Source organism: Prinia subflava, chromosome Z, assembly GCF_021018805.1.
Source record: "Prinia subflava isolate CZ2003 ecotype Zambia chromosome Z, Cam_Psub_1.2, whole genome shotgun sequence".
Taxonomy (NCBI): domain Eukaryota; kingdom Metazoa; phylum Chordata; class Aves; order Passeriformes; family Cisticolidae; genus Prinia; species Prinia subflava.
Window position 1 is genome coordinate 91,380,407 of NC_086283.1, and position 20,680 is coordinate 91,401,086.

The window sequence follows — 20,680 nt, forward strand, 5'->3', positions numbered from 1 at the left end:
GAGCTGCCATATAAGGTGCAGCAAGTATTCTGGAAAAACTAGTGGTCAGAGCTGTGACAGGGGGCTGCATGGAAAACAAAAATGACTGGATTCTAAAGCATAACAGAGAAAAGAATTTTCACTGAGATTCAGTTTTTCACTTGGAAATTGTAGCTATGCAGGAAAACATACAAATATTTGCATATTCCAATACTTAAGATAAAGAAAAGGAAAAAATCTGGATCCAGAAGATTTGAAAAGGGCTGTTGTGATCCTGTATCACAGTGGAGACTGGATTGTAAGATCTATAATGCACTTATATTCTATGCTGTTACAACATGTTTTACCTCCCAGTGGGTTTTACTGAGTGCAGATTAAGATAAAGAGTGAGGATAATGAATTACTAGGCTAGAATTGTTTTTAATGGAAATGCAAAGAAACAGGAATGTGATTGCACCACTGCTTTCTCAGTTTTTCTCCAGTAACAGGGGTGAGAACCTGAAATGCTTATAAAATGTAGCTTGGAAATAAAACCTTATGCTTTGAATGGAGTCTGGTATGGTGTTGGTGTGGAGCTTCTTTTAGAGCCCAGTGCTTTCATGAGTGTTTTTCTGCCCTCTGCCCTGCCTCCCTGAACAGACAGGCAAGGTGAGATTGCTCTTTCCATTTTACAAGGACTCAGAATTTGACATAGCAGAAGAAAATATGGCTATGCACGTACAGAGGAAATCAAATAATTGCATCAATGCAGATGCAGTTTTCCACAACTACCATGCATATTAAAACCCATGGAGTTCTGTGTTTCAAGGTGTCTTTTCTCTTGAATTGGAATCAAGAAGGTAAGTCAAAAATCTGCCTAAACTGTACTTTATGAAGTAATGGAGGATGATACATTATATGTATTTTTGGCTACATTTAATAATCTGACTTGATCTCTAACAAAAAATTGTTTCAAATGATTGAACCTGTAAAGAAAGTGGAAACAACTAATATTAATTATAAAAAAAACTTTAAAAAACCAAACCAAACAATGCAATGAAACTGAACAGTTATAGAGAGGGAATTGTAAGACAAAGAGGGCAGAAGCTCTAGGAAAAAATCTCTTGATCTGTAGCATTTTTTTCTCCTTCACTCCTAAAGAAGGGTAAAATTTAGTCTTTTGCTTCCTGCACTCTTGGTGTGTCATGGACATATCTAAGAGACGTGATGATCAGAGATTACCACAAGCATGTTTGGAGTCTTAGTTTGTGTCTGGGTGGTGTGGATATGGTGCTACTTCTTTAGTTCAGTCCACACTCGTCCAGCAAACAGTTGCCCAAAGCTCTAGAGGAATGGCCTCAAATAGCCCTTTATGTAGGCATAAAAAAAACCCAAAAAAACAACCCAACCAAAAAACAACAAAGCCTGCTTGTTCAGGAAATGGAGCTTGTCTTAGACCTTTTGGCTGTATCTGCGCTAGTAAATTAAATATGCTCAGGGATGTTTGCTTGACAAGAAAACCATCAAGAAGCACAGAACTTCTGTCCAGAACAAAGAACTTATGTCCAGAACTGCACGTATCTCTGCAGCCAAAACCTCTGCTTCTGTCAGAGACCACCTGTTGTAGGTGGACAGTTGAACACAGTAACCTGAAGGGTAGTGAGAAGGAAGGCTGCTGGTCATGAAACACATGGGAACCATCCTAATAGTTTGACGTCATGGATGACCATGCATCTTGGTTTAGAAAGACAGGTATCTGTCAGGGGAAACTGGAGTTTCCCTTGGAATGGAGAATGTAAAACCCCCTCCCTCCAAATTATTACAATTTTGCAATTAGGAGCTTTCAGGCAAAAATATGGGAATAGGAATAACAGTTCTTTACTAGGGATATTAAAAATACGAATGCAGTAATACCAAAAAACCCCAACAAAACCGAAACCAACAAACAAACAAACAAACAAACAAACAAAACATGTGAGCAAACAAACAAAAGTCCTAGAAAACCCTGACGGAGTTAGGAATACAACCTGACACCCTGTTGGCCAGGGCGTTGGAAGCAGTTCAAGTAAGTCTTCCTGGAATAACAGATGTTGTTCTGTGAAGTAGAGATGATCTTGTAGACAGGGTTCAGTGGTGGTGAGATGAGTCCAGTCTTCCTCTGGGAATCCAGTGGAAAAGAGGAATGCCTGGGGTCTCTAGGTCTCCATTTTTATCTGGGTAGGGAATGGTTGGCTCCTCCCCACTGGGCAGAGCATCTCCCAATGGGATGGTGTAATGTGTCATGTCACTGGGGAGCCTCAATGGCCCATTAACAGAAGATATCCCCCGAGGGTGGACAAAGTTGGTGAAAGAGATAAGAAACACTGCCCCACCTGGTTTTAACAGCTGGCCTCTTATCAGAAGGCATCCACCCTCCTCCCCTCTGAAGTTCAAGAGATAAAGAAAAACAAAACCATCCCCCAACTGCTTTCTAAAGATGAAATAGAACACACTTTTTTGTTACATAACCCAAGGCACCATGTCACAGCACTGTTCAGCTTACTGGAAAATAAATATTATAAAATGCAAGGCACTATCTCCCACAATCTATATTCTTTGAGCTTTGTGAGGGGAGGATAAAAGGAACCCCTTCTGTGTATTAGGCATATTGCTTACTACTCCTATCACAATCCTTGTTGTGCAAATGCCATCTATCTGAGGATTTTATTTCAACAGAATGGATGTGCAGAGTAAGTTTAAAATCTCCTAGTTGTTTGTCATGGTTTAACTCAGTTGGCATCTAAGTACTGTGCAGCTGCCTGGACATTTTCCCCTGGTAGGGAGAAAAGTCAGGGGAAAAAATGTAAACTTGTAGATTGAGATAAAAATAGAATAATACTAATTATAACAATATCAATAATATCTTCATCATCAACAACAATAATAATGAAACAGAGAGAGAGAGGAATAAAACCCCAGAAAGGCAAGAGGTGCTCAAATGCAGTTGCTCACCATCCAGTGACAGATGTCCATCCTGCCACCCTTCAGCAAGGATCAGTACCTCCCCGCCAGCTCTCCCAGTTCAGACCCTGGCCATGTCATCTGTGTGTGGAATATCCTCTGGCCAGGGCAGGTCAGCTCCCCTGGCCATGCTCCCTCAGCTCCTTGGGCACCTGATCACTGCACAGCATGGGACACTGAAATGTCCTTGGCTATGGAAAGTATTTAATAATAATAATAATAATAGCAAAAAAGCAACAATAAACAACCATTTAATTTTAGCAGTGAGCAAAGCAGCTTACTTTTGCTGAAGCTTACAAAAACTGGAAGATTTACAGCAAGATGTTTTATCCAGACTTACAGATATATGATTTACACATACAAATAATTACAGCACCATTAATTACACAAGAGATGGTGTAATGTGAATACTTTAATTTAGGAGATTTTTACAGACCTCATCTAAGGAAGGCTTCCTGCCAGGGATCTGCCTTAGGCTGCAACCATCAGTCCTCCTTAGGTTTTAACACCAATGGGATGGATAACCCTGGTGTGAAGGGAATGAACCCTATGCTCCATAATGGCACAGCTCTCCCAGGAAGGTCTTCTTGCTTAGAGAAAGAATCTTTCTGATCATCTTTGTACTGAAATGGGATTGCCCTTGCAATATGACTGAAAACAACAGTTACTCAGCTATGCAAAAAGAAACAGATGATCAAGTACCTCCTCTGTATGCTCTACAAGGAGGAAGCTTTTAATGAAAAGATAGGTATGTCATTCAATTATAAACAATTAAGAGCCTAATAAGAAACACTTTCTGCACTGCACATTGCTAATTTTCATTTTATAGCATTGGCAGATGTGTCACACATTATGAAGGAAAAAAGTCATTGTGTTTTTCTGTGTCTCTCAAAATATTTTAAATGCCTACACAATAGCCATCATCATTCAAAAAATATTTTCAAGAAACTTGCCTTTACTTACTAAAGATATGCTATTAGCCTTTCTGGCAACATTGTTGCAGTGTAATAAGATATGTTGGTTTTGGAAGAAGTACTGTTTTTGGGAGAAGTTGGTTTTGGGGGGGAATATTTCCTAAACAGGAGGCCTGGTACTTGTGTTTTGAGGGTGTTTTGCCTATTTCTTTTGAGCCAATTTGTAATAATTACAGAATCACAGGATCCTTTTTGCTGGAAAAAACCTCTGAGATCATAGGGTCCAACCTTCAATCACCACCTTGTCAATTAGAGCAAAGTTCCATGTCCAGTGATTTCTTGAACATGTCCCAACTTGGTGTTGCTCAGGCAGGACCTGCCTGTCCTCGGCCCGTGCTGGCTGGCCTTGATCCTTTGGCTGTCCTGTGAGTGCTGTATGATGACTCTTCAGATGATCTGCCCCATGAACTTGCTGGGCACCAAGGTCAGGCTGAGAGGCCTCAAGTACCCTGGATCCTCCTTCTGGCTCTTCCTGTGGGTGAGCATCACATTTGGCAACCTCCAGTCAACTGGAACCTCCTCAGTTAGCCAGGATTGATGATAAACGATAGAGAACAGCTCAGCAATCTCTTCTGCCAGCTCCCTCAGTACCTGAAATGACCACCTCCACAACAAGTATCATCACTGTCTTTTGAAGAGTTCACAAACTTTCAAAAAACACATACTTTCAAAAAACTTAGTACTGTGCACACTGATGGGGAAAACTTGCAGAAAATCCTTACAAAAATGGTTTTTCTTCACTTCACTTGGACATGCAAAGTTTCTAAATTAATCTAGTAATTGAAAATGGGGGAAATAAAAAAAATGGCACAAGTTGGTGCCAATACAGATTTTTTAAAGGAAAAAGGGCTAAAGCAAATAAAATTGCTATGAAGTGAAATAGCATTAAACTAAGATCTGCTTATATTTGGGTATGTGCAAGATCCTGATGTCACGCCAGTTATCTGGTCTCCTTATTTCAAATTTATTATGCTCTAAGTTCACAAGTTAGCAAGGCTAATTTTAGGGAAAATACAGAAATTTCACTTTATAGCAAAAAGAGTAGGGTAGAGACAAGTATCTTAGGAAAATTAGTCACTTGTTATTGAATATTTAGTTCACAATTCCTTCAACATAATTCTTTTTCATCTAAACAGTTTCTTGTCATTAACAGTTACTATTTTAAGGGTTTTTTTTAAAGAATTTTGAACAGTGAATATTCACTTGCTGTTACCACTTCATGGGTGGCAGAAGTTCAGTGCATTTAGAATTCAGATGTGTAACATTTTGGAGCAGATGTATATCATGACTTTGTCCTTCAACAGAAGAAATGTAATGTAGGCAGCATTCATCTGAGACATATTTGAAAAACATTTGCACCCTTTTAACCTCTATTTATTATCTCTCGTGACAAGGAAAGAATACTACTTAATGGAGATAAACCATTCAATTGGTTTCAAATAGCCCTTAGCTTAATATTGCACAGTGTTTATGGAATGTATTATTGGAGATGGATGCTTTTACTGTTGAAGGGGAAAGAACTACCAGTCAGGCTATTTTCAGTTACTGTATGTGTGAAAACTTGAAACAGAGAAGCTGCTCTTTTAAAAGCTTGGTTCCAAAAGAGTTTCTGTCTCTAATTAGCACAAAGAAGGGCATGGCCTCCCAGTTCTTGTCCTGGCTTTTCACTAGTGTCACCAAGATACTGATTATTTGAGATAGGAAAAGACATTATCTTGAGAGAGGTAAAATCATCAATTTATTTCAATAGTATAGGTCACATTTATATAATTCAAAATTAATACTGAGGTATTACTTCAAAATATGGACTGTTACCTACAGCTTTATTGAAGTCTTTGCCCAAAATTCTGCTCCTGTCAAAGTCAGTGGTAATTTTAATATCAAAATTCTTCAGAACATAAGGAGTCAACTAGCACTTATGTTTCAATTTCCAGATCTGCTTTAATATAATAAGCAAGTACCTTGCTTATATATTAAATGCATTGGATGCAGAGAACTCTTGAAAAATCAAATAACTAGAGATTATACATAATATATAAGGCAAAAAATAATGGCAAATTATTTAATACAGTCAAATCCCATTGTCTTATTTATGTAGACAGACCCACTGAAATCTGGGATAAATTGCTAAAGTCACCTTACCTTTCTTTCGTCGAAGATATAATATATAAAAAGAGACAAGCCCAGATACGTTATATCTTTTATAGTGTTCATCATGTTATTGCAAATGCTAATTACTAGATATTGCTGTGCACTTTTGTATACTGCTCCCATTCTCTTAATTTTGCTACTTAAAATATAGCAGTTGAAAGTTATTTAGGACTTTGCAGTAAGGACTGTTCATTAGAACTGTGTTTGTATGGAGGAACTCTCACTATATTTGGGATCTGATTATACAAATAATCATTTGCTGAGAAGAAATACATTAGAGTTGGAGTTTTTATTATTAGCATTAGGTGGCTGTTTGCTTTCTAATTTTTAAATATTGGGCTCACTGCACTAGAAGCTTTCTGGATCAAATTTGTATTAATCAGATTTAAACTTCTTACATGAAAATTTTGATTATGGCTTTCTGCCTGTCCCTCTGGTTCAGATTGCTTGTATATTGAATACACTGGGTTTTTAAGAAAAGGTAAAGTGTATTGTACATCTTCTGGAGGGACACAAAATGTGTAATAGTAGGAAATTAATTATGTTTCTATATTTTTCTATAGTATTTTCTTAATTAACAATCTGAGTGTGCACTATACTCATGTAAGTATCTTCTATTCCACTACTATAAATTGAAATGCTCTGGCAATTCTAGTGTCTGCCAAAATACATTTTTGGTCTCATACTTGGTCCCATCGGGTGAGGAAGGAGAGGTGGTGGGGTGTCTGTACACTGCAGAGTGTTTCAGCTGTATAGAGCTCAAGGATAATGGTGTCATAAGTTTGAGTCCCGAGGAGCAGGAATCAAGAGGATGGCAATCAAGGCAGATATCTGGTGGTAGCCTGTTCAACTCCACCCAACCAGGATGAAGAGGCAGACAAAGAATTCTGCAAGCAACTGGAGGCTATCTCATGATCACTGGCCCTTGTTATTGTGGGAGACTTCGCTTTAATTTGCTGGATCTCTGCTGGAACTCAGCACAACCGAGAGGAGGCATTCTAGGAGGTTCCTGGGCTGTGTGGAAGACAATTTCCTCACACAGATGGTGTGTGTGAGGCAGTGAGGGACGACCTCACTGGACCTGCTGTTTGTGAGCAGAGAGGGACTGGGGGTGATTTGGTGGTCAGAGGCTGTCTTGAACACACTGACCACAAAATTATAGCTCTCAATTCTTGGTGAAGGAAGAGAGGGCATCAACTAAACTTCTGCCTTGGCCTACCAGAGGCCAGACTTTGGCCAGTTCAGGACAATGGTTTAGAGAGTCCCTTGGGAAACAGTCCTTAATAACAAAGGGATCCAGGAAGGCTGGACATACTTTAAGAAGGAAATATTAAAGGCACAAGACCAACCCATCTGTATTTGCCAAAAGATGAGCTGGAGGAGGCAGGGAGAAAAAAGACTGGCCTGGCTGAATAGGAACCTTTTCCTGGAACTCAGCCTAAAAAAGAGATTTTATGACCTTTGGAAGAAGGCAACTCAGAAGTGTACAAGATTGTTATTAAATTATGTAGACTGAAAATTAGAAAGGCAAAAGCTCAGCTAGAACTCAATCTGACCACTACTGTGGAAGATGATTAAAAGATTGTTTATTTAAAAAAATTACTAACAGAAGGAGGAGAAAGGAAAATCTGCATACCTTAATGGATGCAGAGGGAAACATTGTAACCAAGCATGAGGAAAAGGCAGAGGTAGTTAATGCCTGCTTTGCCTCAACCTTTAACAAGAACACAATTATTATCAAGGCAACCAGCCCTGTGAGCTGGTAGACAAGGACGAGGAGCAGAGTTGAGCCCCTCTCAATTAATGAGAAGTTACTTAGTAACTGAACTGCTTAGACGCACAAAAGTGTAGAGGGCCAGATGGAATCCACCCAAGATACTGAGGGAGCTGGTGGAAGAGTTCACAAAGACACTTTCCATTTTTTACCAATGACCCTGGCTAACCTGGGAGGTCCCAGTTGACTTGAGTGGAGATGGGCCAGTGTGACACCTATCTACAAGCAGGGTTGGAAGGAGGTTCTGGGGAGCTGCAGGCCTGAAGCTGGCATCTGGAAAGGTTATGGAACAGATCATCTTGAGTGCTGTAGTGCTTAGTGCATAAAGGAAAGGCTGTGGATGTTGTCTACTTGGACTTCAGTAAAGCCTTTGATACTGTCTCCAAAGCCAGTCTCCTGGAAAAGCTGGCAGCCCGTAGCTTGGACAGGGCTCTGTTCACTGGATAAAAATGATTGGGATGGCCCCAGAGGGTGCTGGTGACTGGAATTACATCCAGCTAGTGGCCAGTCACCAGTGAGCTTCCCCAGGGCTCAGTACTGGGGGCTCTTCTGTTTAATATCTTTATCAGTAATCTGGACGAGTGGATTGAGTGTGTAACCTCAGTGTTGCAGACAACACCAAGTTGGGCATGAGTTGGAAAGGAGGGATCTGGACAGGCTGGACTGATGGACTGAGGCCAGTCGTGTGAGGTTCATCAAGACCAAGTGCAGGGTTGTTGGTTCATAGCTGGGCCAGGTGGCAGAGCACTGCCCTGCCTTTCCTGTTCACGGTTTCAGGTTCGCCATCAGGCTGTGCAATTATAACTAAGGGACACAGGGAATGCCCTCACACCCTTCCTGGGAGTCCTTGCTTTTGCAGCACAGGCAGATAAAAGGACAAACAATTTCAAGGATGAAGAGAAAGGAGATTTCACTGCAGTCAGAATTATGATGAGAACCTAGAAAAACGCTGCTGGTGTTAAAAATCAGAACTGAGATTTAACTACTCAGAGTTGAGCTGAAGATTAATGTGACCATAATTGTTTCAGAGCTTGTTAGTTTAAGGATGAAATTATCATGTGCTTTTTCTACTTTATTTTCTAAGCTGTTGATTTTTAGTAAAGTTTCTGGTAATTGTTGCTTTCTAGTGATTTCTATCCAGTTATGAAAAATAGTTTACTTTGGCCACATATACATGCCTTCAAAATATGTTTAAAAAAAGAATCTTACAGTTGGAGACAATTTTTGTCAAAAGTTACTGCATAATCTCAGCTTCTACAATAATTTAAAACTCGTGGAGGAAACTTCCAAAGAAAATCTAGAATCAAATGCAGGTGCTACAAACACTTGCCAGCATTCTTTCTAACGATATCTAAATATAAATTGGTTAATTTACTTTTTTACCTAATTAACTGAAAAAACCCAATTTTGGTTGCGTTGGTGAGATGATTTCAAAATCGCAAACCGCTGATTTAGACGTTCAGACCCCAGGCAGTGAGAACCTACCCATCGCTTTTCTCTGGAAACTCCACGCTCTGGATAACTGCGGGACCGCCAGGGTACTTCCACTCGAGCGCTTGTACACCGAAGCAATACCTGTCGATTTAGCGAGGATGCTGATATTTTGTTTTATTGATTTGTAGTTATTGTTTTTTACTGTCCTCGGGCCCCGCCGGCGCCGGCTCTGCCCGCAGCTCCGGGCACCGCCAGGGGACCGCGCCTCCCGGTGCCCGCTGCGCGCCGCTTCCTCACGGCACACACCGGCCGATCCACGGCCGCGCTGGGCGAACGCTCCCGCCGACATCCGCGGCGTCTGGAGCTTCCAGCAGAGGTCCCGCGGCGCCCGCCCGGGCCGGTCCGACAGGCCCGCGGCCCGAGCCTGCCTCTCGGCTGGACCGCCCCGCGCCGGCTCCGGCTCCGGCTCGCCCTGCGTGCGCCGGCGGGGATGCGCCGCTGCACGGGTAATTACGGCGGCGCCGGGGACTCCCGCCGCGAGGGCGGGGCGCGCTCTGGGGATTCCCAGTCCCGCGCGGAACCTTCGGGATCGTTCCCGTGACGTCACGGCGGGGGCGGTACAGGGGAGCCCCGCCCGGCCCTTCCCGGGCTCCCGCGCGGGGGCTCTCGCGGAGTTTGCGCGTGCGCGGGCGCGTGGGGAGCACTGCGGCGCGGAGCGGCGCCATTTTGAGAGAGCGAGGCGGGCGCGCGGCGCGAGCGCGCGCGCGGGGGGGGTGGGGGGGAGGGGCACTCGGGACAGCCCCGGGAGCGGGCGGGGAGCGCACACAGGACGGACACAGAGCGGCCGGGCCGCCGCTCTCCTCCCCCGCCGAGCTGCCCGGACCGCCCCCGGGGACGGCAGGGGGAGCGGCCCCCGGCGGCGGGAGCGGGCCGCCCCCGAGAGGGCAGAGGAAGCGCACTCGGCGGAGGCGCGGCGGGAGTCGCGCCCGCCGAAAACCGGCGTGCGTGTGCCTGCACACCCCGGGAGCGGGGTCGGTCTGTCCCCACACCCCGGGACAGGAAACATGCCCCGGGCCGCGCTGGGGCTCCCCCGGCCGCTCCCTGCGCCCCTCCGGGAAATGTCCCCGGCGCAGGTCAGCGCTTCCCGCCCGGGTGCCTTCTGCAGACCTCTTCAGCTTCCCGAATAAAACGAGAAATCACCCTTTCTTTCGGTGCTTTCCCCTCCTCTTTCCGCCCAGCCCCCACTCCCCACTCCCCCCGGCTGTTTTCCTCCCGGGATCGAGAGCAGGAGGAGGTTCTTGCTGATAGGCTGCGCCCTCCGTCAAACACTCCCGCCGCCCTCTCCGCGGTGTGAGTGGAGGTGTAGCCGAGCCTTCCGTCCTCGGGCTCCGCTCCCTGACTGCATCCGTGTTCGCTCTCCGGCAGCCAGGTTGCTGTTTGTTTCTGTTTTTAAGATTCAGGTTTTTGGGGTTTGCTTGTTTTGTTTTTGTCTAAGGCCGGTCCAGATTTCATAAGGGAAAACTGATTTTTCTGGTTCTTTTTACCGTAGGTGCCTTGAACGACAAGAGTCAGTGCTGGATGTTTGCAGGCTTTTGCTTCAGCTGGCAGAGAAGAAAAAAGGTGGACACTGACCTGCAGCAGTTGCCTCCTGTGAAAGGGGAGAAATATCGGACGCTCTTCAGGGATTATTTGTACGTGCTTCGTCCTGAAAAGGCCTCTGAAACAATCAGTAGACATCTGTGGAGAGAAATGAGGAAGTCGTGAGGTTTTTTCTTCTAGCAGTGTCGAGCACATCACCCTTGGATTCTTTTGTCCGCATGGCATGGATACATAGCTAAATTTATGAAGTTCTGAATACTTCAGCTGCCAAAATAAAGTGCTTTCCTCTTTTTACATACTCTTTTTCCTCTCGGCAGCATTCTTTCTGAGTCAGAGGCATAACCAGTTTTCTTAACTGACTCCAGGTTAAATGTGGCCTGAGTCACTGTGGAGACATTGCTGAAAAGTTTCATGGCAGATTTTTTTCTCCCCCTTATTTCATTTTTTAGATTTTCTGACATAGTCTTCTCTCATTTTGCAGTAAGACCGATTTTATAAATGAAGAATTTAATAGATGCTTGTTTATCCTTTTTTCTTTTGTATTTTATTTAATATTTCTGTTGAAAAATGTTCTTGCCGATAAGCAGTATGGAGGAATCGAGATAACTGTTTACAAATGCTTCTGCTACCGGGAGGTAGGAAATACTCTACAGTTCACATGTGAAATTTGGGGTTTTGGCATCACAATTTATGGAGTAAAACCTGTATTTATTTCACTTGGAGCTGATGCTGCGTTTAATAGTATCTACGTGGAATAGACAGGAGAAGAAACTGTCAGAGAAGAGAAAAGGTTTCTAAGACAGACGTTGGCAGACTTTGTACATACCCTTGCAGGATCAGTAAGCGAGAAGGATGGGTAGCTGATTTCTGTGAGGTCAAATCTATGTCAAACTGCTACAAATGTAGTATCAACGGGAACTCGGGATACTATCTCAAGGAAAACAAACTGGAAAAATATAAATCACCCAGTACTAACACCTTGTGCAGTCCTCTTGGATAAGGTAAGTGTCATAGTGTTCATAAATCAATTTACACTGGAAAAAAAAATCAGTAGAACAGTTAAACCAATAATTTTTACTGGTTAGACGTTCTTTGGGTTGTTGGGGATTTCTTGAGAATGTTGAAGCTTGTTAATTTTTACTTGCTGACTTTTATAATTAATGGAATAGTGCCTTAAGAATTTGAAGAATACAGATACAAGGAGAAACGTGTATGTAAGAGTGTGATTTTTATGTAAGATTAAAAAGCAGCTATATCTAGACTAAATCCACAAGGAATTTAGCCTTCATGTTAATGTTGTAATCTCAGCAGTGACTGTTACATCCTTTTGACCAAGTCTTCTGGATAGCTTGCATGTGTCAGTCCTTCCATTTGAGTTAGAGTTGTTTGCAACATCAGAGTGGTAATAATATAGAGGTTTTTTTATTTTTACTCTTCTTCTTTCCACTATTCTTTGTCATGTATGAAAGCCAGAGGTTTTTTTACCAAGAATTATTTTACTGTCTATGCAAGCTAGCTTTTTTCTGTGTTGATATTTTAAGATTGACTTCCTTGTATTTTCCTGTTCTGTAATGGGAATAAATTAATGTCCTGGGGTGACAGGTATCCCTAAACCAGGACAATTAGTCTGACTGGTCTGCAAGTATAGCACTTCAAAAAAAAAAGCTCCTTCTCCTTGGAATGATTCAAAATTAAATCTAGTGGTGAATTGGCTTATCTTCCTTGTTATTTTTAGATGTATTGTAGTTTCCTTCATCCCACAGTAATTAATTTTTTTAGAAAAAATTGGCATTAATGTGTTTATTTTTTTTTTTTTTTAGGTTTGCATTCATCTGAACAGCTATTTCCTGAAAGAAAATTAAGATGGACAGAGCAACTTAATTCAAAAGTCAGTGGTAATTTTACTGAAGTTCTCTATCCCTTACCCCACCCTTATGATTCATAAGGCTTTAAATAATTAAAGCCTTATTGGGTAGACTTCAGGCGTCTGGTAGAGGTTACACATTTACCTCAGCTCTAATCTTTTAAAATACTTTTGAGAGCCACTACTATACTGAAGTATTAGTGGTAGTGAACTAATGAAAATAAGAAGGTTTTCTCAAAGGGCAGTACAAAGATGTTTGGCAAGATTGCTTGTGTTAAAACCTTGTATAAAAAGTGTAGTTAAGCATGTGAAATTGTATTTAAAAATTACTGCATTGTGCTTTAACTCCTGTAGCTTGTTATTTTGACCACAAATGAAGGACTTGCACCTATATAAATTTTGTAAATTCTCAGTCTCACTAAAGTTCTTATCTGTGTGTTGTCAGTGTCTAAAAGTTGAACTAACTTAAATTTTCTGCTTTGGATGGTCTTGCTGTTTTGTTATTTTAACTTCTGCCAGTTGTTTTGAAAATATGGAAACTGGAACATGAGTAGGGGGCTGTTTCTGTAATCTCTGCCTATGGCTGGTGGCTATTCTTTATTGAGTCTGGGTGTATCTGGGATTGCCTGGTGAGCTGAGCCACTCGTTAAGGAACCAAACCAATAGAAAAGAATAATCTTGTATATTCCTTTACTTGTATGAGTATGGTTTTTTTGAAAGTATCTGGTACATGGAGAGTTCAGATGTGAGTGGCCGTTACGTTTGATTGTTGTCTGTTGTGTGCTCATGACAATAATAGAAATACTCACTTCTTAACTCATAGAAAAAGTGAAGTGTTGCTTGTTTTCCCAAGCTATTAATTTCCAGTGCTGTGAGATCCTTTTATTTCTTTTTAGAAAGCTCTCACTGAAATCAAGGAGCTACATCCTCCACTTACTATTTTGGATGACATTTTTCTACACTCTTCTCCTTCTAGAAGTTTTGAGGAGTTTGCTTTTTAGCATCATTAAGTTAATTCTGTCTTTACACATCTGTGTTTTCTGGTAGCATAATTCTTTTATTCCTTTCACAGTAGTTACGCTTGGGAAGTTGTAGTGTCCCACACTTAAGGGGAGGGGAGCACCCAAGATTCATAAATGCTTGTGGTTGAAAGGAACAACAAAAGTTGGAGGGTCCACAAAAAATCACCAGGTTTTATATGTAAATTGCACACTTGGCATTGAAATGGGTATGTCAGTGTCTGGCCTGCGAGATTAACACACAGCTTACATAGTAGGGGTAGAGAAAGGAAGGTAGAAGGGAAGAGATGAATTAAGGAGAGGGAGAAAGAGAAAAAGAGAGAAAGAGAGATCACCAGCTCTGGTTCCTAGTGTTGGTCTGGCTGATGGGGGGCCCTGGGCTGTGAGGCCACGGCATGGTGGGGTACCTTTTTATATAGTTTCCTGAAGCTAAGGGTTTCATTTTCTGTGTAGATCAATTATTCTGTATGCCCATTGTTTGAAGCCTTTCTGGAAGTGCCTTGGAGGGTTTTAGGAGGTCCCTGCTGATCTCATTATCCCCCTACTGCATTGACCTTTGGTCCACAGTTCATGCCTGCTTCTGTGCTGGCGCTGTCTTTGTTGTGTGGACTACAATGAGGATGTTTGTCCCAGAAGAGTGCTGTCCTGCCTCTGCATGGTCACTTCTCCAGCCACATCCCATTTATCACCAGCTGTTGGTTGGCTCTGCAGTCATCCAGCTGTTGGTGTTCGATATATACGTTAGCTCCTTATCCTCAGGGATTCTATAGAAGTATATTTTTTTCTTATTTGTGTGCATATGTATTTGACAAGGATTCAGGAATGTTTTACATCTGTGCCCTTGTACCCTAAAGAAAATTCATACCTAGTGAGGAGAGAATGCCGAGTGTGCCGATCCACTTTAATTTTTTCACTAGATTTTTGTTTTTCAAATGCTTACAGTCTGTTAAATGCTTTGCAGACAACTATGAAGATAATGTCCTTGCTCCCAAGAGCTTATGCTTTAAACCTTGATGTAAACATATCCCATCTTGTAGCGGCATAACTGTCAGCAGGTTGTGTCTTGTACTGATATGTTTATTCTGGTAGGTTCATAAAATGAGTGCATTTGTACTGGCTAATTCTTTAGAATGGTGCAGGTTGCTTTACTGTTTGAAAAAACTGTTGGTGGAAACTTTTGAGAATACCTTTATAACCCTTTAATCTTGCAGCAAAGCTGAAACAGAATTACATTGTTAAAATGATAGATAAATCGTGCAAATACTGCAGATAAATATCTGCAAATTGTGCAGATATTTAGTTTTGTACAAGTTAATGTGCTTTGTGCTCCGTTTCTAATGAGGTTATTCTCTTTAAAATGTGTGGATAAAACTGTTACAGTGACAGTTGATCAATAACGTCTGAGGAAGTAAACAGATGTGAATAAAACTTGGCATGCTTTTTGTTTTGTTTTTTCATACTCTATGTGTGTGAGTAACTGAGCATAGTAATTGATGATAATGCCCTGTGTGGTGCTCTCAACTCTTCCACAGTCTCTTCCTTTCATGTCTTGGATAAACATAGGGAAACAGAGGAAATATGGGGTTGTTTATCTGCATTATATAGTCAGCATAGGGCAAAACTTCTACCTTTTTCAGCTGCTACTTCATCCTTTTCACAATTCCAAAGTGCTAAAGAATTCCTGGTGATTTCCTACATAATATATGCTGAGTAGGACAGTAATGTAATTGAACTCACACTTCAACTTTTGAATTTGAACCTTGTTAAAGGGCAAGAAATGAGCATGTATCAGGCTTTTGCTCATTGGTCAGTACCATTTCGTGGAATCATTACACACCAAAGAGTGTTAGGTTTTCAAGTAGGAGAAACCTGGCTTGTAATTTACCTTCAAATGTGAAGTTACTTCATCTTATAAAACAGTTTGCATTTTTTTTAATCTACACTTTCGTACAAAGTGCAGAAACAAAAACTTTTTGTTAAAAAGTCATCATTGTATTATCTGAAGGACTTAGCAGCTTGAGCTGTATCTAAAACACTTCTTAAAAGATGTTTTGATTGTTGTGACATTTATATTTGATTCACAGAAGCGATGTTAAAACCTGTTGCTTGTGAACCATAACTGTATTTTGGAAGGGGACCAGATGATAAAAAGCATTGCTCACGTTCTAGATCCTTATGCAAAATGCAGTATGCTTTAGTTGTTCATTCTCCCATAAGGAGTTTGAGCCCAAAGTTGAAATAAAAGTGGATTTTTTTTTTGTTGAATTTTCTGTATTTTTTCTAAGTCTCTGTAAAGGTACTTATTAAGTCTATGGCTGTACTAAGGAATGTGTTTGCTTTAATTGGTTAAAAAACAGACCACTATATTTTGACTCCGTATACTCCTCATACCTAAGCATAAGTGTTCAGATCTAGCAGAGGACCTTGCTCCTTCCTTAGTGCTCTGCAGGAAACCTTAGTTCTTATACTTCTTTTTAAAACATGAGGCTAGAAGGTAAATTATAAATTGTATGGCTATCTTCTTTTGTTCTTCTGTATTGTCCAGTGATAGAATATATATGAGGACAGTTCTGTATTGGATGGTGGGGACATCAAAACTAAAACTAGAGATTTTGTTCTCTCTGCAGTAGTGTGGTTGAGAAATAAGAGGCTGCAGTTGAACTGTTTGAGATTTTTGTTTAGCTTATGGGAGAGACCTTCAAAAGTTCAGCTCCCTTTCCTTTCCATTGAAGGTATAAGTCATAGGCAATGGTTTTTAGAGAAACAAAAAACCTGAGGGAATTACCATACCCAAACCTAATCTTTTTAAAAAAGATTTTAAAAAGATTCATTGAAATGCCACAAGGGGTGACATGACACTCTTTCCTTTCAGAGTGTTAAAAGTTTGACTGTAAAGGTGTAAACTTACTCTGTTGTTGTGGTTTTTCATTGACACAGAGAGGAAGGAAAGAAAGAATCTTCAGCTGAAGTGTTTGTCATGCTTTTACAGCAATTTGTCACCAGTAGGAAGGCTTCCAGTTTCAAAAAGTCATAAAGCTTGTGTAAGGGTTTGAATATTATTTTCTGTTTTATTAACATGCAAATTTTGGATAGCAAAATAACTTGAAACTTTGATAACTTACTTTGATTTGTTGGAAGTACATGAATCACAGAGTAGTAAGGAAAATATCTAATAAACTGTGTCTTCAAAAGGAGAATGAAAATTGAGATACATCGATTTTTAATAAAAGTATTGTTTAGACCTTACATTTAGCAACTAGATTTCAAGTTAGTGCTAGTCTTAACTAGAGATAGCAGAGAGGAATAGCAGAGAAGAATCCAGTATCTCTGGAAATTTTTCTTTTGGCAGAAGAAAAAACTTCAGGTGGCGAGAGTTATTTTGAAGGTCTGCTTAGTTTGAAAAAATGTCCCTAATGATTCTGTATATGAGGAAGGAGTATATAGGCTGGTGGCTGAGTCTTGTGCACGTAGTTTCTTTGCCTAATGCAGACCAATACTTGGTAGTTTTCCTTTGGCTCATGATAAAGAGTTGAAGCCAAAATTTGAAGCTGGCCCATGATGGGAGGACTGAAGGGCCAGTATTCCAAGTACCTTGTTGGGCCCTCTGAAATTCATACATACACTTTTGTTTGTCTTCTGATGAAATAAGAGTCTGATATGTATACTGGAGCTCACTATCAAGGAAGCAAAGCAGTAGCAGCAAATTGAGACACTGCATATAACCTTTTATTTCCTGTACTCTCATAACAACACTATAGTGTGCTTTTATTCTCATGGCTTACAACCTTCTTGTACCCCATTTATAAATATTATGCTAAAAATTACATTGACAAAGAGAGGGTGGTTTGCCAGATGTGTGTAGTTGAGATGTGAGGGGTCCCCTATGTGATTAGTGGTGTGCTGTACTTACTGTGATAATAATCTGTGAGGCATTTGATAAAACCTCATAGGAATGTGCCACTTAGATATGCATACATACTAATTTTAGAATCCCTTGGAAAATATGAATGTGTATATCATCTCAGTGCTTCTAACGTTCATTCTGTTAGAGAATTTCTCCGTGCAAATCACTTGGCTGAACTTCTAAACTGGTCTTCAGGGAAGATCAAGAAATTTGTATCTCTTCTAATTCTGTGAATTTATGGCTTAAACCTTCCCTCCCCTCCCTTCATTGTTACTAAATTTGAAATTCTATTCACAAGTTTCAAGTACTCCTGGCTGTTTGAGTTCATATTGCCTTTTATTTTAATAGTCTTCTTACAATCTCTCAAGTTCCCAAGTGTCACAGAAACTGTTTCCTGTGAAATGATACGGACTACACAGAGACAAAGCTTAAGTATAGAACCTGAAAATATGGAACTGTTTTTCCTTGGTTTGCCTTGTCTTCTGGTGAAGGGTTCAGCTGACAAGATTTTGGTGTTGTGTTTTTTTTTTTGGTGGTGTTTTTTTTTGTTTGTTTGTTTTTGTTTTTTTTTTTTTTTTTGCTTGTTTGTTTTGTTTTGGTTTTTTGTTTTTTGTTTTTTGTTTTTTGTTTTTTTTCCCAATTTTGGCTTTATTTGTTTTTCCTATAGAATTTTGGTCAGCTCCATTTAAATAGGATGTAGTTATACTATGGTAGATCCATTCCAGAAGCACACAACTTTTAGTAGATTAAATTTTTAAAGGTAGAAGTTTTGGCTATTTTACTGTATTATTGGCCTGTTTTTTCTTATTATAGTAATAGCACTGTTTTACCTGTTTCTTCATGTGAGAACATCATGAAAAAGCAACGCTGTTTTTTTTTTATTCTCAGAGTTCAGACAGATAGTGCTACCAAATGTGTCTTATCTATAGTAATGAAGTATTGAAGACAGGTTTCTGAGCTAGAGAAATACTTTTATTTTGTGCTGGAAGAGACTTCTCTGTGGTTGCATTTGTTCAATACCAGTGAGACTGTCTCTGCCAGCTGAACACTGGTTAGACAAGTTAAACAACCCCCTTAAAACTGGGTGGAGTCTGTCTCTAGTCTATGTCCTTGTCATCTGCAAGTTCTGCTGTGCTTTTTTTCTCCACTCTCAGTGAAAGAGTCAGGTTAGGGGACACTTAAATAACTTGTAAGTCCATGGGGCTTGACAGGCTGCTTCCATGGGTGCAGAGGGTTCCACGATGGGTATTCCATTCTTCCATAAGTGCTGATGTTATTGCAAAGCTCTTCCTTATTAACTTTGAGAGGTGTAATGGTCATTGGGAGGGGTTCTTGAGTAAGAGAAGAGAGCAAATACTAATTTTGTCATTAGGAAGGATGAGAACGAGAATCCAGGGAACTACAGGCCAGTCAGCCTCATTTCAGTCCATGGGAAGGTACACCAGCTGATCCTGGAAACATGTTTCCAAACATATGAAGGACAGGAAGGTGAGTGAGAGCAGTCAGAATGACTTTATGAAGGGGATATCACACTTTAGCAAGCTAATAACCCTTTACAGTGAGGTGACTAGTTTGGCAGATGAACAGAGAGCAATGGATAGTGTTTATCTTGACCTCAGTAAGGTTTTTGACATTGTCTTCTGTGACATTGTCATGGAAAAGATGACAAGTGTGTGTGGAGAAGTGGCCAGTGAGTGTATCCAGAACTATCTGAATGCTCAGGGACAGGTCCTCGGGGTGCTGTCAGTGGCACAAAGGCCATTGGGAAGAAGCTGTTGCGGTGTATCCCAGGGTTCAGTACTGGAGCTCTGCTATCGAACATTTTCATTAAAGTTCTGGACAGTGGGGCAGAATCTACCCTCAGCAAGTTTGCAGATAATATAAGATAGGGAGAACTGGCTGATACACATGCTTGATGTTTGTTCTGCTGTGTGGAAGAATGTGGGTAGAGGGTCCTCATGAAGCAAAGAGAAAGCATGAATTTTTTGGAACAGCAGCTGCATATGCCAGCTACAGAGAAGGACCTGGGAGTCCTGTTGAACAGCAAGCCAACCACAAGCCAGCAATGCATCCTCATAATGAATGAAGTGAAAATCTCTCTGGGTGACATTAGGAAGAGTGTTGCCAGCAGGTCAGGGGGAGTTCAGCTTTGTCCTGTAGGCAGCCTTGGTAAGGTCGCATGTGGAGGACTGTGTCACCCTTCCAGGATGTGTAACACTGTTACAGGCTCCCTGACACAAGACAGGGTGAGACTTGGTGGAGAGAGTTCAGTAAAGGACCACAAAGATGACAAAGAGACGGCAGTATCTTTCCAAGGGCACAGGCTGATATTTGGTTTACAGTTCTAGGGAGGTAAAAGTTGGCCATTAGTTTTTCAGAGTTATCTGTGGATGTTATACTTTAATTTTGCAGAAGGTCCTTTCCAAATTTAAATTTAGTAAGCCATTAAACTCACTTCTCATGTAGAATTGTGTGAAGGTGCAAATGATGAGGGAGACTTCAGTTTTGTTAATATACTATTGGTGGATCTAGGGACTGTGGGTACAAGAGAACTGAAATCCCAAATGCTTTGATTACATCTACTTTCTCTGCCCTGCCGTCTTGCAGAATTTCAGAAGGTGAATTCTTTTGCCCTGCCATCTATAGGCCCTTGTCCACTTACACAGACAGTGCAGAGATTGCCTCCAGCTCAGTTTTCACAACAGTCACTTTTCCTGTTCCTGCTGAGTATTGTGTTCCTCCAGAGATGCGCTGTGGCTATTTTTAGTGTTGTGTAAATTGTCTGAGAGATTTTTTTAATCTCTGTATAGGTTTGATGAATACAATTAAAACTAGAAGAAATTCTGGGTAAAGGATTGTCTTTAAAAGGGACCGTGAATGATCAGGTGAACTATATTTTTGTGTAACCAGTTAGTCCAGACCTCAGTAGCCTTTGTTTTCAGGGTATGTTTAAGGCTGGATTAAATACTTTTGTAAAGGAATTTACTATTCTACTGTGTTGTC

At 40.9% G+C, this 20,680-nt stretch overlaps 1 protein-coding gene across 2 annotated transcripts in view; it reads left to right on the top strand.

The window, feature by feature from the left end:
• Window positions 1–10,084: 10,084 nt before the first annotated feature.
• The window catches only part of GPBP1 (GC-rich promoter binding protein 1), a 39,576-nt gene continuing 28,980 nt past the window's right edge, over window positions 10,085–20,680 (top strand). Inside the window, exons 1-3 of one of the 2 annotated variants that reach the window (XM_063422897.1) lie at window positions 10,085–10,720; window positions 10,841–11,891; window positions 12,711–12,778. The gene's annotated coding sequence lies outside the window, so the exon portion shown is untranslated. The remainder of the gene's footprint in view (window positions 10,721–10,840; window positions 11,892–12,710; window positions 12,779–20,680) is intronic. The other variant, XM_063422898.1, reaches the window with a different exon arrangement.